General features: G+C 45.3%; 1 long non-coding RNA gene across 1 annotated transcript; it reads right to left on the bottom strand.

Annotated features, from left to right (window-relative positions):
• Window positions 1-14,488: 14,488 nt before the first annotated feature.
• Window positions 14,489-18,278, bottom strand: LOC146642942 (uncharacterized). The gene is made up of 3 exons (XR_014909720.1): window positions 18,230-18,278; window positions 17,967-18,086; window positions 14,489-14,851 (listed from the first exon to the last, which is right to left on the bottom strand). It is a non-coding gene; the product is annotated as an uncharacterized LOC146642942 (long non-coding RNA).
• Between the last annotated feature and the right edge of the window lie 574 nt (window positions 18,279-18,852).

Genomic DNA, 18,852 nt, shown 5'->3' with positions numbered 1-18,852 from the left:
ACCCAGACCCAGGTGGTGTTACCCTTTTCCCTTGCGGTGGGGGGAGGCAGACCGCCCCGACTCCGCAGCAGCAGGGAGGCCCCACACTCCAGACCGCAGTCGGACGGCCAACTCCTCCTCCTAGCCCCCCCCCCCCTGCTCCAGCAGGTCGCAGAGAACGGGGGTGAGAGAAGACTCCAAACCTCCCTCCACCCGCTCATTGTAGTGTTGATGCATGTGTGTTCTAAGGTGCATTTAAAACCCAGGAGGGCATGGAGCTACCTGCCAGAGAGCAGCAGGTAAGCGCATGGTCCCTCCTGCTAGCCCTCAATGTCTACGTGTATTTAACATTGAGAGGTGGGAAACGACGCCAGGGGTGAGGTGCACACCCTGATGGTAATTTGGACTCCGTGTAGCGTGCCCACCCCCAAGATCCTATATGTATGTGTAATGAGAGTGTGAGTAATGTGAATGTCTAAGTTGTGGGATAAAATTGAGGCAGAGGCAGCCAGAAGGGGACAGAGGGGTAGCCTCCTCTGCACCCTGGTGACATACCCCTACTCCAAGGCCCTGCATGTGTGGGTGGTTGTGGTGGAGCGGGAAGAGGGAGGCAGCTGGAGATGGGGAGGGAAGGAAGGGAGGGGCAAGTGACCCCTCCCTGGGGCCAGCTCCCCCGCTGACCCCAGTAGGCACTCCCATACTCCGCGACCCGCCAGGGAAAGGGGGCCCAGGCCCATCCAGACCGGGGCCCAGTGCAGCAGCGCCCCCCGGCCCCACAGAGCCCAGGACAGTCCACCCAACCCCACCACAGAAAAAACTGCACCCACCCCACCATCCACTCATCTTCCAGACTACATGAGACAATAGACGCCCAGGCTGAGATCTTCCTCCACCTCTCCTGTATCTCCCCCTCCTGCAGAGAGTTCCTGGGGAGAGGAAAGCTCCTGCTAGGTGTGACAATCTCCCCCACCAGTTGAAGAGCCCCCCCAGGTGGCTCGACGCACCGGCGGCACCCTGCGCCAGGGATGGGCCCCCATGCACCCACCTGCCCACAACCCCAGCAACACACAAACCAGGACCCAAGGCCCCGAGGCCCGGCCAGGGCCCCAGCCCAGAGACGGAGCGCCCCCAGAACCTCACGCCCATCCCGGACCCACCCAGGGGCAGACAGGCTACCAGGTCAGTAACCCACGTCCGTCAGCAAAGACCCTCCCCTAGCCCCGCTGCACGCAGCCACGAGGAAACAGTCACCCGAGAGCCAAAAGAGCCCCCAACCGGACATGACCGCTACCCCGGGTTGAGCCCCCCAAGGAATATGCCTCCAGGGAACCCCCCGACGCCCTAAGCCTGTCCCTACAGGCTTACAGTCCTGTCTCACATGCTACCTATCTGTCTCATTTTTCACACAATGAGATGATAACCAGCATTTCACATGAAATAACTGGAAATATAGTTAAAGAGATGAAGGAAGCTGAGATGTACTCTGTTATGGCTGATGAGGCTAGAGATGGGCACACGGAGCAGCTTGCAGTGTGTGTACGTTTTGTGTCATGTAAAGGCCATGTCAAAGAATGTTTTCTTGGTCTACGGAAACTAGAAAGGTTTGATGCACAGTGCATTACAGACACTATTGAGGAGCTGTTGCAGTATCACACGCTCAGTGACTTACTTTGTGTTGCTCAATCCTATGATGGGGCATCTGTCATGAGTGGTGCTGTGGGTGGTGTGCAGTCCCGTTTCAGACAGAGACACCATGAAGCAGTATATGTGCACTGCTCAACCTTGTCCTTTGCCATACATGCAAGGCTATTCCAGCTGCTTCTGACTTCTTTGGACTTTTGGAAAATGTCTACTCGTTTTTTAACACCTCCCTGGTAAACCACACAAAGTTTAAGGAACTGCAAAAGGACCTTGGACTGTTTGCATCTGAGCTTGTTCAGCTCTCTAACACAAGATGGCCCTGCCAAGTAAATTCCATCAAAGCCCTTCTCAACAACATTTCTGCAGTTTTAGCAACTCTTGAAGCCAAAAACACTCCTATTGCTAAAGGGATCTTGTCCAAGCTGTCAAAACCCAAGACTGTGTACATGTTAATCATGTTCTCTGCTGCTTGGCATCACTGAAGGCCTGCACCGCTACCTGCAGGGAGAAAGGCTAGACATGGGCAAAGCTGTGGAGTACAAGATGTCGGTAGTTGATACACTAAGTAAACTGCGCACAGAGGCTGCTGCTGAGGAAATATTTGAGAAGACCATGGACATTTGTGGAAGCTACAACATCCAGATTCCTCAGGGGGCACGACACAAACAGAAAAGACTTGAAGGATTTGTACTTGAGTCCAGCTGTGCTGCAACACCAAATCTCAGAAGCTCAGCAGAGTTTAGGTACGAGATATTCTTTCCTTGTTTGGACCGAATGTTGCAGGAGCTAGCAGACAGATTTTCTGGGGCAGGACAGAAAATAATGGAGGGCATTCAGGCATGCAATCCATCCTCCCCAACATTCCTTTCCAAAGATGCCTTAAAACCCATTGCGGCACACTACCATGTGACGATAAAGCCTGAAGAACTTGTTGTGGCAAAAAACTTCATGAAAAGAAAAATGGAAAAAGAGAACATTTGCGACATCACAACTGCCTTCCACTTGCTTGACGAGGACATGTTCCCAACTCTGAAGGTCATCTTTAGAATTGCACTAACCATTCCTGTCAGTAGCTGCAGCTGTGAGCGCTCTTTTAGTGCCTTGCGTCGTCTCCACATGTGGCTAAGGAGAACCATGGGACAAGAGAGGCTGAATGATTTGGCCATATTATCTATTGAAAAGTACTTGGATAATGTTGACCCCGAAAATGTCATTGATAGGTTTGCAAAACTCAAGCCTCGAAGATACAATCTCATGTTACCACAATAAAGAGGTGTTGTCAGTGTAGTGCAGATCTGTGATGATTTTCAGTGCTACTGTCATCTAGTTTTGATTTTGGTTCTTTGTTGGTTAAGTCCTAAAGTAGTCCTGATTTTGAACTGTTATTCTGCTGTTTTCATTCCGGATCAGTTCTGGGTGTGGTTGAAATGGGGTTTAGTCCCCGTATCTTGAAACAGCCCTAACTTCGTTCTGCCTTGCTGTTTAAGTAAAAAACTGTTTTCAAGCTGCATATGTGATATTTTTTTTCACATATTAATTTTTCTTTTCTTTTTTAAAGCTTACAACACAGCCTAATAAATCTTCAACTTCACAGCAGGTTTTTTTGTCATTTCCAACCCCCCCGCGCGCGCGCGTATTACCCTTTAGGGCTAAGCCCCGGGTGTACACAATGTCTGGCTCCGCCTCTGGTGTCCACTAAAATAAAAATAAAAGTGTTCTAACATCTCACCTGTTTGTTTCTATTAAGACCTACATGTACACTGTTTTTATTAATAGAGAGATTGATGTATAAGTCACTTAGATAACTTCTAAATCGTGTTTGGTTTGTTTCAATGTTTCTTTGTTCCTGAGTAAAACGGTTTGGCTGAGATTAAAGTTAAGCTTCATAACATATAAATCACAGTTAAGAGGGGATTGCAGTAAAAACTCCGGACCTGTGACATCATCAAGTACGCTGATGTTCCAACTGTACAAATCACGAGTCCGGACTCGGCAAGTCCAGACTTGCCCAGAATGCGTGTAAGGAGTCGCGTACTTGAGAATTGAGAAAGGGGCCTAGTATTTTCAGGTTTCTTAGTATTTTCCCAGTTTAGGTTGTTGTTGCATTTTGTTTTTTGTATCCTCGTGTTCAGACTGTATTACCTCGTCTTTTGTTTCCAAGCTTCTGCTTCCCTGTGTTGTCTGCATGTGGGTCCACACCTCGCCATACACGATCTGCACCCGCAGATCTTAACAAGTGAGGGTACCCTGGGAATGCCTAGCAGAGACCTAGTCTCTGAAGGACATTGGGGACCTCATTAATCCCACTTACACGTCTTCCATAGAAGAAGCAGCGTTTCAGGACAAGGGGGACAACAGGGCCCCTAGGGTGGATGAGTTCCTGAAGGCTCTGGATGGTATAGGGCTGTCTTGGCTGAGATGCTTCTACAATGCTACATGAACATCTGGGGCTGTACCTCTGAATTGGCAAAGCAGTGGTGGTTCTTAGCTTTAAGAAGGGAGAGCCAGAGGGTGTGCTCCAACTATAGGGGAATCACACTCCTCAGTCTCAACGATCAATCAATCAATCAATCAATCTTTATTTATAAAGCACTTTTCATACAAAAAATGTAGCAGAAAGTGCTTTACATAGTTAAAAGCAGCCCACCCCACCCTCCAACGCACTCCCCGCACTCTCATTAACATAAATGATGTGAATACACACATACACATATCCCCCCCCCCCCTCCACACACACACACACACACACACACACACACATACACGCACACACACACACACACATACACGCACACTTAAAGAGTAAAAATTGGGCTGGGTTCACATGAGCCAAGTGAGCCAAGTGAGGAAACACTATAACAGGGAGCCGTCTGCACCGAGAGCCGGTCACAGACCGCAACCTCCAGGCTGGGCACACAGCAGGAGGACCAACTTTATCCTCTTGAGGATGTTTGAGGGTGCATGGGAGTTCACCTAACCAGTCAACATGTGTTCTGTGGACTTGGAGAAAGTGTTGTGTCCCTTGGGAGATTCAAGATTCAAAGTCTTTATTGTCAATACAACAATATACACAGTATACAGTGTACCGAAATGTCGTTTCACTCCAAGCCCCCCGTGGTGCATTTAAAAGAATATAAAAAACATATCTCCAAGAGATGTAAAACTTGAAATTACAAATAAATAATAACTCGCTAGATTTTGTGGAGATCTGGTGGAAGTGCATCCAAAGTCTCGGGGCAGAACGACTCTGAGTCCCGTGGTCAGGTGAGCAGGTGGAACAGACAGAAGGGAAGCTGAAGAAGAGCGAAGTGTACGAGGGGGTGAGTATGTGTGGAGAAGATCGGATAAATATGGAGGAGCGAGGTTATGAAGCGCTTTGAAAGTGAGAAGCAGGATCTGACACAGAGTGAACTGGAAGCCAATGTTTAAGAACAGGTGTTATATGTTCAGTGGATCTAGTTCTGGACGCAGTACGAGCAGCTGTATTTTTATTATTTTTTTTGCCTGTCCCATTTGGTTCTTTAGCCATCAGAATTGTTGTCTGAAGACCAACAAGGAGACCCAATGGATTTACTTTGCCAAATGGAGCATCACGGCCTTGCCGTATTGGTCCATTTGATCGACCTCTGTTGTTATTGTTTATTTTATTTTATTTTCAGTTGTTACAGACGGGACAGACATGAGTGAGGGATAGGAAAGGGAGAGAGAAATATGAAGGAAAAGAAAAACAGAAGGGAAGAGGGACAGTGAGAAAGGGCACTTAAAAAGAGAAAGAAGAGAAAACAAGCAAAAACAACAGAGCAACATACTAAACACAACACCATCACGTTAATCTAGCTGAGTGTAAACAGCAGTAAATACTAAATATTGAATGTTGTTGTGCAGCAAGCAGGACAGACAGCGCACAATGTGCTTGGAAATAGCACCAATAGAGGTGAACAGTGAACACCTGTGTGGATCAGCGCGCTTGTATTCAAATGGTTTCCACATGTAATGGTCTGCTAGAGGATGTAGAGAGCCATAGCCCCGTCCCCCAGGGCATGAAGCAGGCATGGAGGAGATCCAGGCTCCAGACATCCAGAAGCCCCAGAGTGCGAGAGCCCAAGGAGGACCACCGGAGGGGCATCCGTGCCACCCTCCTGGGAAGAGCTGAGGAGAGCCCCAGACGAGGGGTCACCCAGTAGCCACGGAGCAGCAGCCAGAGGGGGCTGCAGTGGCGTGCCCGCCGGCTCTGCCGGCAGCCAGCTGTGCCAGAGTGAACCGAGCCGCAGGAGGCCCGAGGGCCCCCTTTGCCCCGGAAGAGGCCTGACCGAGCAACAGGCACCAGGCCCCGCCAAGTAGTCACCGGGAGTGAGCTGGTACATACCTGAGCGCCCAGCCCCAGACACCAAGAACCACCAACGCACCTGGGAGTTCCCAGAGAGGTGGAGTGTAAGACCCGACCTGACATATAGACACAGACAAACAGGCACACACAGACACAAACATGCATTCCCACCCTCATGCACACATATACAAATACTCAGCACTCACCCAACGTAGGGATAGACATACATGGACACTGTACACACAATCACTCTCCCCAAACATACTCTATACCCCGGGTCCAGGTACCCTCGCCCCCAGAGGGGGAAACGGCACCTAGACCCAGGAGATGTTACCCTTTCCCCCGGGGAGGCAAGCAGGCGGAGTGGTCAGGTTGAGATCGGCGAAATCCTTTGGACGCTGCCAGGTCTCCAACAGATATATGAAGTCAAGTTTATGATCATTAAGAAGATCATAGACAAGAGGTCCCTTGCTGGAGAGGGATCGGACATTAAGCAATCCGACGGAGATGGGATAGTCGCCGCTAGCTTTGCAAGCCGACCTGGCAGGGCTAGCAAGCACACTGCGGTCAGCAGTCCATCAACCAGTCTTCTTAGCGGAGAAGCGATGAGATGACCACAGGGATGGTATCGGGTTCCAGCTGTTGATCCTGTAATTCCATCTGGATCGGGTGCAGCAGTAAAGCCAGCAGAAGGGTCGGGAGGTGCTGGAAGCGTCGATAGAATCGTTCTGGTACCGTGTACCCCAGAGTGGAGGAGACAGGCCGGACTGCAGAACAAACCCAGCGGGAAGAGTCTGGAAGAACAGGACCTTAGCAGTCATGATGTTACAATGTCCAGAATCCAGCTGATGCTAACAGCTGACAGTAAATATGTCCAAAAACACGCCAGTCAAACAGGTAAGGCAGAGAAGCACTTTACCTAGGACGACAATGTAGGTTCAGGGAATAAAACAAACTTGTGTAGCTATACTAAGCAATAAGTATGGAAAGTATAGAGAGAGAGCAGCGGCAGCCAAAACATGCCAGTGTCCACGGGGGGAGTGGATATGTGCACGGACATGTGCAAGGTGCAAAATGTGCAAATATAATATAATACAGATGTGACTGAGGTGTGCAAACAAGCCTATTGTTCCCAGGTCCAGTTTGTAGTGCATTTGTGGAAGATTGTGTTGCTTTGAGTCTTTTGGTGAGTAATGTTGGTGTTTGTAAAGGTGCATGTGTCACGGGGTGGAAATGGACACGTTTTTATCTCGCATGAGTTGCTGTGTTTTATTAAACAGCCCTGGCCGAGGAGAACACACAATAAAAAACAATAAAACATAAACACACTAAAAGTCCAGTGGCGTCAGCCACGGCGATAAAGTCCAGGAAAATCGGAGCGGGCAAGGAAAGCCCGGTGGCGTCCCCGGCCGCCCTGTCAGTCTCTCCGCTCCGGAGTACTGAAAAAGAGACGGGCAGCGACAGTCACTGTTCTTTCCAGTGGCTCGGGTTATTGCAGCACAATATGTCACGGGACTTACCACACTATTACATACGTGTATAGAGTTGGGAGATGGGTGTCCTCACTATCTGCTGCAGAGACGTCTTTTCAGCGAGGGTGCAGTTCCCGTGCCAGAGTGTGATGTAGCAGCAGAGGACGCTGTCAGTGGTTCCCTGGTAAAACGATGTGGGAGGAGGGAGACTGGCCTTCTTCAGTTTCCTAAGAAAGTGAAGACGTTGTTGGGCTTTCTTCATGATGGTGGTGGTGTTCAGGTTGCAGGAGAGGTCATCTGATCCGGAGTATGAGTTATGTGTCCTGTGATTAAAAACCATTTAGTCCTTATACAACCGTTGGAGGAGCCTGGTTCGCATTGCTAGCAATAAGTTGGACTTGTGTCCGGTGGATGTTGTCATTGATTTTGTACATAATTTTTATGAACAGAATTTCTAGACGTAGCCAAGTGGCAGAAGGCTTCAACTGTGGTTCTTTTGCCTTCATTGGGTGATTGCTTCCAGCTCGCACTGGAGCGGTTTGCAGAAGGAGAATCAGCACCTCCAAGTCTGAGGCCATGGTCCTCAGTTTCAGGGAATATTGCTAAATGTTCAGAGAGAATGCTGCAACTCTCCTTCCTGGGACAGTAAATCAATATATTGATCACTTAGTAAATGGTTTAGTAACATGGAGTTAGAACGGAGAGACATAACATAACATCACATAATCAACATTTAATTTAACAGTTTCACTCTTTGGTGCAGTGAGTCAGGTTATATTGTTATATATTTATATATTTTGATTAAATTGTTTTTTGATGTTTGTTTTTTGCTGGTCTGAGTTCATTTCTAGAAATAAGAGCTGCTCCATCCACAGTGGGATGGATGCTGTCTCTCCTAAAGACCATTTTTTCCCCCAGAAAGTTTCCCAGTTATCTTTAAAGCCCACGTTGTGTTTTTGGACACCACAGGTCCCTGAGTAACCTCACAGGCCTGGCAGTCATCAGCCCCAAGGGTCTGTTACTTCAAAGGGCTGGAGTGGAAGAGCTATTCATACTAATGTAGATAATACTCAGGTTTTTACCTTTGCTGTTTCACAGTAAGTTAAAAAAGGGAATGTCCACAATATACTTTTTAATGCAGGAGATTTTTAAAAAGTAATTTAGCGGTAGCAAGGTAAAAACAGGATCAAATATGAATAAAAACGGAGTCAAATCATCTGAATTATACTCACCATGTTTTTCGGAGTATAAGGCACACTTAAAATCCTTTACTTTAATAATAATAAAGTAATAATAATAATAATGGATTGCATTTATATAGCGCTTTTCGAGACCCTCAAAGCGCTTTACAATGCCACTATTCAGTCACTCTCACATTCACACACTGGTGGAGGCAGCTACAGGTGTAGCCACAGCTGCCCTGGGGCAGACTGACAGAAGCCAGGCTGCCATATCGCGCCATCACCAGTTGCGCCTTATGTATGAATTCTAGTTGTGCTCACTGCCCTCGAACTGATTTTATGTGGAACACGGCGCCCAGAAATCTGTCAAAAATGTTTTAGTAGCACTTTGCTAGCTATGAAGCTGCACCGCATGATGGATTGTCGGAGCATTACGGCTACTGTAGTCAGGACCAGCACCTGTTAAGAGATGCTTACAAAGCAGATTTCAAACTCTATCAGTCACACAGTCGAACATGGGAATAGAGCAGCTGCGAGAGAATTCAGCATTGATGAATCAGTGGTACAGAAGTGGAGGAAGCAAGAAGATGACCTGCACCAAGCAAAGAAGATCAAACAGTTTCGGAGGGACCAAAGCGAGATGGCCACAGTTAGAGGACAACATTGAACAGTGGGTTATTGAACAGAGAACACCAGGTAGAAGCGTCTCTACAGTCTGTATTTGACTCAAGGCAACAGCGGTAGCATGTGACATGAAGATCAGTCACTTTCGAGGAGGTCCTTCTTGGGCGTAACAAGAACTACACTCTCGCAGCAACTGCCAAAGGATTACGAAGAAAGGCTGGTCATTTTCTGCACCTACTGCAAGAATAAGATCACTGAAAAGAATATGTGGCCAGAACACATCACCAACATCGACAGTAATTTGCCTTATAGTGCGAAAAATACGGTATCTAGTGACCTTGTTCTGATCTTTGTGAGCAGAAAGAGGACGAGCACACCGGGATCCAAAGGTGCACTTATCAAGTGTGCTGAGCTGATTGGAAATCCAAACCTCTCTCATTCATCATATTGATTAAACTTGATTATACGTTGATCAGTATTAAGAAATTAAGCATAATTAACTATTGTCGAAGCTGTAACATGTGTATGTACACAATATCTACATATTAAAACATTTTCATTACTCAAACTGCATTTCTCATTTAACATGTTAATCATACCTGCAGCTTCATTTATATCTCTAATTAAAAATATATATTCACTATTAGCAAAAGCACATACAGAGAAGCTCTGTTCTAGCACTCTGTATCATTGTAAAGATAAAAGGCTGGACGTTAAGACGTTTTACCGTCTCTCAGACGTAATGAGAGGAAATCGCACCTTTCTCATCAGAGTAAAACTTTAAGAACACTTGACTGTTGCTGCTGATTGGAGCTTTCTGAACTGTTGTGTAAGATTCACTGTGAATAAACGCATTGTCGTTCACATGACGCCATGCATTGGGTCTCTTTGACATCCAGATGAACACACGAAGGTTACACTATGAATATAGAAGTTTTATAAAGGTTCAAGGTTCTTTATTTGTCACATGCATAGTTATACAAGTATAACACACAGTGAAATGTAGCCTGACACGCTCCTCGACATGTGCAAAAAAATTGGGGGGGGGTGTAGGGGAAGAACATTATATATATATATATGTAGTATATACATTGGGTGAATGTGCAGTAGTAGCAGCAAGCAGGTGAATTCCGTACGTTATTATGAATAGACATATTTTACAGGATAGACAATATAAACATATTTAAAATTAAAGGAATTGAAATGTACATTGTGCCTTGGTTTAGTGTCTGGAAGAGTCCTGTCTCAGTCAATTATAGATGATGTGAGAGGGCTGGTGTGTGTGTTTAGGGCACGGATGGCTTGGGGATAGAAGCTCCTCTTGAGTCTCTCTGTCCTTGCCCGGAAGATGCGGAACCTTCTACCAGATTGCAGAAGTTGGAACAGTTTGTTGCCAGGATGGGACGGGTCCTTCAGTATCTGCGCTGCTCTAGTCCGGCATCTCCTGGTGTAGGTGTCCTGAAGCGGGGAGAGAGCAATCCTGCAGCAGCGTTCTGCTGTACGGATCACTCTCTGGAGAGCTTTTTGGTCCTTCACACAGCTGTTCCCAAACCACGAGGTTTGCAATTGCATGAGCTACACAGATTGAACCACTGAAAACACATCTGTGCATGGAAACAGGAACAGGCAGTGATACAATACCACTGTGATCTAAAAGCAAGCCACCACCAGGAACAGTAACCTGTCAATCAAATGCAGCTGTGAGACAAATATTGTGATACACAAATTAAGTCTTAGTAGGAATAAAATAAAACATGTTTATTATGTAAATCTTGTTACGGGGAACAACAAACAGATAAAGCAGTTGCATACAAAGTTATTTATTACGTATTATTGACCAGAATGGGTAAAAGCCAAGGAAAAGCCCGGGTTGTGGCTGAGCTAATGGCTGAGAGCCGGACGAGGGGGAGGATGAACTGGCTGGGGGCTTTGATGGGACAGTCTTAGCTTACTAAATATGTCACTATTTTACTACAAAAAGAAGAAAAGGGAGAGAGGACAGAGTTGTGCTGCCACCTTTAAAGTCTACACAACAACTTGAAAACTAAACCACCCTGCTGCACTCTTTACCTTCCCTCACCAGCTTTTAAAAATCATGGCTACCCAATCGGTTAGGTCATGGTGGTCAATAAGACTAGAAAATGCTACACAGAGGTGAGTCCACTGAAGGATTACTCCAAGAGCGCTGAACAAGTATTCACAGGAATGATGTGACGTAGTGTGATGTGTGGGCCCGTTGTGTCAGGTGAGCAGCATCTGAGACAGAATGAGACGTCAGATCATAAAAGGTTTGGTTTTATGGGGTTGCTTTCATTCAGTTCTCCAACCCTCTGACTCACTGTGTCGCTGAGCCTGCAGCTCTCAGAGCTTTCTTCTTGTTCTTTCATCCAAATATGACTTAAGTGCTTGTTCATAGTGAATCTGCATAACTGATGGTTTATAAATACAATTAGATTGTTTTTAAAAGAATAATTGAGCAAAATTATTTGTTGTTTGTTTATGCATTTCTCTTGCAGTCATGTCAGAGGCGAGCATGAGCCAGTTTGTCTATATGGTCACAAGATTTTGAGGATGTTGAGCTAAAAAACAATGTTTTGTAACACAACAGTGTTAAAGTAGATTCTTAGTAAAGTGCAGTTACCATTGACTCCAATGTTAATTTGGCTGGTATAAAATATGTTGTGGTGCTGCTGAACTTTAATATAGCCAGTGTTGGGACTAACGCGTTATTAAGTAACGCGTTACAGTAACTACGTTATTATTGTGGTAACGAGCACGGTAACTAGTTATTATGCCAAAATCAGGAATGCGTTACTCGTTACTGGGATTCAGATAGACTCGTTACTTCGTGTGGTGGCTATCGCGGAGCTTCCACAGATTCAATAACATTAGCAAGTGGTGGAGGCCAGCAGGTGGATGAACGAAAAGGGAGGCAGGAGGAGGAGAGACCCGAAGCAGCCGCCGGTCCAAGTGTGAACTGAACTTCAGGTAAGAAGTTATGACCTGCAGTCTCTCTGGGTCAGATATGAACCAAGTTTAGGTGGAGTTTATTTTCGTTATTCTGACTTTTTCCGTACTGCGTGCTAGCTAGCATGACGGAGTTTCTATACAGCTGGGTGGTGCTATGAAGTTAATGATGTTGAACTTTATTTTGTTCATAAGTTATTAGAGTTGCCAACCGTCCCGTCTGGTATTCAGAGGAAATATTACGCGTTTCTTATTGAGGTGAAAAGGAACAGTTTGTCCCGTAATTCAGCTACAATGGAAAAGACACAAAGCTGGAGTTACTCTGTGTTTACGCTGCACAGCTGCCTCTTCTTCTCTCATCCTCTCCCCTGCCTCTCCCGTTTCTACTTCAATCATGAAACTGATCAGTGATCAGCTGATCGTCTCTCTTGTTTGTTTATCGCTCACTTTGCGCCGAAAGAGGAAACCAGCGGATGTCGCGCTAAACAACAGCAGCACGTTTAAGCTTGATCAGCTGTTGTTAGAATTTATTTAATATTAATTTCTAGTATCAGCTGATGTTTGCTGGAGCCACAGCTGTAAAGCTGCTGGTCATGATGTCGGTTTGGATATGTGGTGAGAGGGAAACATGAAGATGAAACCAGGAGATGTCCTTACTGGATCATCAGAGCTGTGATGGAGAAACAGGTTTACCTTTTAGGTGACATGAATGAGTTGAAGTTGTGAACTGTTTCTGAGAGACAAATAACACCAGGATCCTTTTCTAAGCAGCTGACAGCTGGTAACTGTGCAGGGGCGGGTCTAGCAAAGTGTTGCCAGGGGGCCAGGTAGGGCATTAACAGGGAGAGGGGGGCACAAAGAAATACTTTTCTTTCTTATTCTCATTTAAAATGTCTCACTGTTATTAAATAATTATCTGAATTTTACAACAAACGATTGATAGATTGATGCATATATACCATCAGAACAGTGTACATCACTGTCACAACAGTGTTTGTTTTCATTCAAAGGCTTTATGATTTTTCCTATAATGGTGGGCCGGTCTCTAGTCAAAATGCCCGGGCCGATTTTCTGTCCCAGTCCAGCCCTGTATGCAGCTCATCTGCAGTCTGGTGTTACCTACATCTTCCTATTCAGAAGGCAGAATTTCCGAGTTCTGAGTACAATCAAAGCACCACGACTGCAGTTTTTGTGTTGGATGTAAAAGGCGCACATGACGCTGTGACGTAGGCTAGAATCATGGCAGCAGTCAATGACTGTCCAGGCGTGGGATTTCTCTCGTGGAAATGTGCACATTATCTTTTCCTTTCCATTGGTAGGTGGCACAGTGCACTGTGGCAAGTAAGCAAGCTAGAAGACTGGCAAAGTTATGGAAGAAACACATTAACAAGAGAATTCTGAGTAAAACCAAAGTTACTTTCCCTAGTAACTAGTTACTTTGAAAGTAACGAGTAACTTGAAGTAACTGAGTTACTTTTGAGAGAAGTAACTAGTAATGTAACTAAGTTACTATTTTAAAGTAACTTACCCAACACTGAATATAGCTGACAGCTGCTTCACTGTCCTCAGTGTGATAAATCAGTGTCTATGTCCAGATCTGAAGGGTTTACAGAGTTGATGGACCCTTAGCCACCCGACACAGGCTGAACGAGTTAAAAACAGATACACAGATGTACTCAGAGTCTCAAGGGAGGAACTATTCCCAAAGGACGATCCACTGCACTATGATTGGGATTTGCTGAATTATTAATTGAATTAACTGAGATCATTGTATAGAGAGAGACAGGCTTCAGATATTTGTCATTCATGTGATTCAGTCGACGTTTATGCTTTGCTGAGACTGTAATATTTCCAATATTGCACAGAACGCCCGTCTCACATCTAGCAGAGCTGCTTTTAGCAGTGAGGTTTTTTCCTCTATATTACATTTGGTTGGCACTGTATCAGATTTACAGACTGACTAATACAATAGCCTTTTGATGCTACATTACTCTTACAAGTGACAAGCCAAGCCATCAGCTCATAGGCATGCAACCCACACGGAGGAGAGCACATTTATCTCTCCCTCAGCTGATCTTTGCCTGTGACTGAAAAATGTGTCGCATTTGCATATGTTCAGCTCAGTATGATCCATTATTAAACCTCAGGTGAAACGACCTGGCTTTAATAAGTGATAAACCCCAATGCTTGTCATTTAAATTCATCATGTGAAGAAAAAAGACGTCAAACTCAGATATCAAAATGTCACTCAGCTTCACTGTTTGTCTTTTAATAAAGCTCTTACACACATATGAAAACACACATATATGCAGCAGCTGCTCGTTGTGTTGTATAGTGTGCCACTGCCATCTAGTGACGGAGTCAAAGCTCACTGGTTTGTTTTTGTGTCAGGTCTGAATTAAATGACACGTGTACAGAGCTACACACACATACCATCACAGAGAAAGCAAACAGAAGTGCACTTGATTGGAATCAGTGTAAGAAGGATATGAAGCTAACAACCTCCAGTCTTGATTCAGGAATCAGCGATCATGTGGTCCTGAGATTAAAGGAAGAGGATCAGTTGCAAAGGTCGGTGCTGCAGCATTGGGCGATCGCACCAGGTGTTGTGATGTAGCTCTGACACAACGCCATGTTCATGCACTGACGGAACGAAGCGCCTAGAATAATGAAACAGAGTGTACGCTTAAAGTGAGCGTGTGAACATACTTACTGAGCAGGCATAACTTCACACATGATTTAAATGGCCTGGTAAATGGTCTGTATTTATATAGCGCTTTACTCGTCCCTAAGGACCCCAAAGCGCTTTACATATCCAGTCATCCACACACACGTTCACACACTGGTGATGGCAGCTACATTGTAGCCACAGCCACCCTGGGGCGCACTGACAGAGGCGAGGCTGCCGGACACTGGCGCCACCGGGCCCTCTGACCACCACCAGTAGGCAACGGGTGAAGTGTCTTGCCCAAGGACACAACGACCGAGACTGTCCAACCGGGGCTCGAACCGGCAACCTTCCAATTACAAGGCAAACTCCCAACTCTTGAGCCACGATCGCCCCGTTTTAGAGATTCATTCAATCTGTCTCAACACATTTCTTTTTTTGGTATCATTCCTTACCTTTAGTAGTATTTAAAACCCTCAAATACACATACAGCTGGGTGATCCTGGGTCTGTGCTGCAGATTTGAGTTCATTATGGTTTTGTGTTTTGCATTTAGCAGGTTTTCATATTCTAATTTCCTAATGCATCTGAGTCATTAGATCATTTGTTATTTCAAGTTCCTGGTTTTTGTTGTGTTACATTTAGTTTCTGGTCTGTATCTTGTCATCACCGCCTCTTGTTGTAGTATGCTTTGATTCCCTGCTCATATTCCTGTCTGTCTGGTTTCCCTGTGTCTAGTTCACATATCTCAGTCTAGGTCTCAATGTTTTATTTTGATACACCAGCCTCATGCGTATGATGTTCAGTTTTGCTTTCCTTGTCTCATGTGTTCCCACGTTGCTGCAGATCTGCTCGTCTTTGCCACCATGGCCAGTCCACACCTCACCTGTCTCTTTGCTGGCAGAAAGAGGAACCTGCCCCCGCTGCACCCTCAGTTTCCTTTGGTTCCCTCATCAAGGAGGAACCGGCACTCCCAACACCGTCAGAGCCTACAGCTCCACCTGGGTTTGACCTCAGAGCAGCCAAACGCTCCTCCGGGTGAATTAGAAGAACCTTTTCTCTTGTGCTTTCTCCGAGCCAGAGAAAATTAAAACAGGGACTTTAAATTTGACTGAGTTGTTTGTTCCTGAGTCTGTAGGTTTGTCTTTTTTAATGAATCATGTGATGTTCAGCGAGCAGGAGCTGAGTCTGTATTTTGTGCTTTCAGTGTTGACCAAAGCAGAAGTTTCTTGTTTGTTTCTGAGACATTTGTTCCAAGCTTTTACAGTTTGAGGTCTGACCTCAGTGTGGCTAAGATGGCACAATCAAAGAAGTGAAAAAGTGTTTTCAACCTCAAAGCCAGCAAAAAGTAAGACTGAGGTTTTTGTTCCTGAGACTGTCGACATGGACAAAGTGCGTTCCAGAACCAGCTGAAAATAAAGGAGCAGATTTCTGTGCAATTAACGAAGCACTGTGTGTTTCTGAGACAACTATAAACAACATACTGCTCCTGAGCTGGTCGATAATGACAGATGCCAGCCTCTTATTGCTTTTCCCAGCCGGCCAGTATTGATAAGTGTGTGTTTTCTGCTTCTGAATCCTCGGCACTGCTAAGTGCAGTTTGCTTTGCGTCTGAGTCGACTATCTGAGGACTTTGAACTTAAACACAGATAAACCAAGCTGGTTTTCTCTAACACTGTCAGCATTTCTGAGCTCGATGATTCAGGGATGCTTGGTTATACTTGGTTATTCCTCTGTTATGATTCAGTGTTATGGATATTTGTGTTTCTTTGTCACACCAGACACACCATAGTTTGTGTCCTGTGTTATTGCTGCTATGTGAGTCCCAGGTGGAGGCTGACCATTGGTGGAGGACTGGCAGAGGCCGGCTATAAATGAGGACCCTTCTCAACCGGCACGCTCCGCCTACTTCCTGTTCCCAACGAACTGTGCATGTGGCTGTGTGTGGATCTGTATTCTGGAAGCTTTTGCTGTGTTGTAAGTAGTTTGTTGTAAATAGATGGTAGCTGTTTTGGTTGGTCTTCCTTGAGAGCAGGGAGTGTGGGGGCATTTTCCTCTTTTTATTGTCCTTGTGTTGCACGCCGGTTTCCCCTGGGCTGGGGTGTAACACCTCTGACTGATGTTTGTCTTCCAAAGCTGGCAGCCGTGAGTCAGCTATGAGCCCTGCTCAGCCCCAGTCGTTGAGCATCCTCCCAATCTGCAGGTTCTCACGCTGCCACCTGTGGACTCCACACAGCTGCCACCGGCTTCCATATTGCCTTCAGCATCTGGGACAGAGCCTGGACCGGCTTCCCCAGCGCCAGTGTGTGCGCCCAAGCCGGGGGTCCCCGCATCACCTTCACCCAAGTCTGATCCTGCCCCGTCTGGTCTTTAGGCAGCCTGGAGATAAACTATCTGAGCCTACAGCCTCCCAGCCGGGCTTCCACAGCTTCCCTGTTTCTAGTCTCAGCTCCCCAACATTGGACACTTTTAAAACCCGTTTGAAACCCTACTTTTATTCCTTGGCTTTTAAATCAGAATGAGTTTATTGCTTTTATTTATCTTATTTCTCACTCAAATCTTCTAATTTTCTGATTCTTTTTCTAAGCTCTTATCATATCCCTATGTTTTTTTTTCTTTAAATTATCTTGATTGTACAGCACCTTGGTCAACGGTTGTTGTTTTAAATGTTCTATATAAATAAATTGGACTTTGACTAGATTAAACATCTAAGTCTACGTCTAGTTTGTCACCTTACAGTAAAGGTTGTTCCCAGTCACTTTAAGTTGCTCCGAGTGATCATTATTATGGTGACAATCTTCTATTCTGGGAGGGATCTTTTTTTAATTGACTTTTTTTATTCCTTGTATGATCATTTTTCATAATTAAACAATAAGAACAAGAAGTCTGATGTCTTGTATTTATTATGTATGTATAGTTTGAAATACACTACTTTGTATTTAAATTTCAAACACATTTCGTTTTTGTACAAAGTCTCGATATCAGATCAGTATCGCTGATACCAGCCTGAAGTTTACAGCTATGGAAAGGAAATCCGTGGCATCGCTATTGGAAAGGAAACTTCTTCAAGCTGGCAAAAATATTGTGATGCTACCATAGGGTACTTACTGACGCTTTGAAATATAACATCAGCACAGGCATTTTGTCCTGCCGGACAGGTCTGGATGCTTGTAGGAGTACAGAGGTCACTCTGCCATGAGAAACAAAAGTTACACCTCAGTGCCTCTCCTGGAAACCACACACACACACACATATTAAAATAATGCAGATATAAGAGATCATTCTGAGCACTTATTGACGTCTTTTTTGTCATTCTTCTTGAATTCTTGAATTGATAAACAAATGGTATGAAAAAGAATAAAGAAACATACCCTGATACAAAGTCAGGAAGAAAAGAATGACACCCAGTGCAGCTCTCATGTTTTGGTCTGGAAGTTAAAGAAAACAAAAGTATGTTTACACCGTGTTTCAAATTATTATGCAAATTGTGTTTAAGTGTCATAAAGATTAAATAAGCTGTTCTTCGATAAAAACCATGGATGGGAGTGTGTCTCAGGACTCTGTGTTTCACTGAAATCAACCTTGGACCCCTGTGATCGTTAGTTTGCCAGCTGAGCCCAATTAAAGGAAAAACTACTAAAGGAGGATGTTCCACATTATTAAGCAGGCCTCCATTTTCAAGAAACAGAGGAATGAAAAAGGATCTCTGCTGCTGAAAAGTGTGAAATAGTTGAATGCCTTGGACACGTAACGAGATATTTCACAAATATTTCAGCGTGATCACCATCATGTTAAGAGATTTGTGAGTCAGAGCACACATGGGTCCGTGCAGGTAAAGGCACAATGATGAAGGTTTCAGACAAATGCATCAGATTAAGAGAGCAGCTGCTAAAAGGCCATCACAAAGCAGCAAACACATGTTTGAAGCTGCTGGTGCCTCTGGAGCCCTGCGAACATCAAGCTGTAGGATCCTCCAGAGACCTGCAGCTGTGCA

The sequence above is a fragment of the Rhamphochromis longiceps genome, linkage group LG23 (genome assembly GCF_057381845.1).
Source record: "Rhamphochromis longiceps isolate RC_006_pf linkage group LG23, R_longiceps_female_GT1.1, whole genome shotgun sequence".
In the NCBI taxonomy this organism is placed as follows: domain Eukaryota; kingdom Metazoa; phylum Chordata; class Actinopteri; order Cichliformes; family Cichlidae; genus Rhamphochromis; species Rhamphochromis longiceps.
This window is presented reverse-complemented; position numbering and strand designations above follow the sequence as displayed.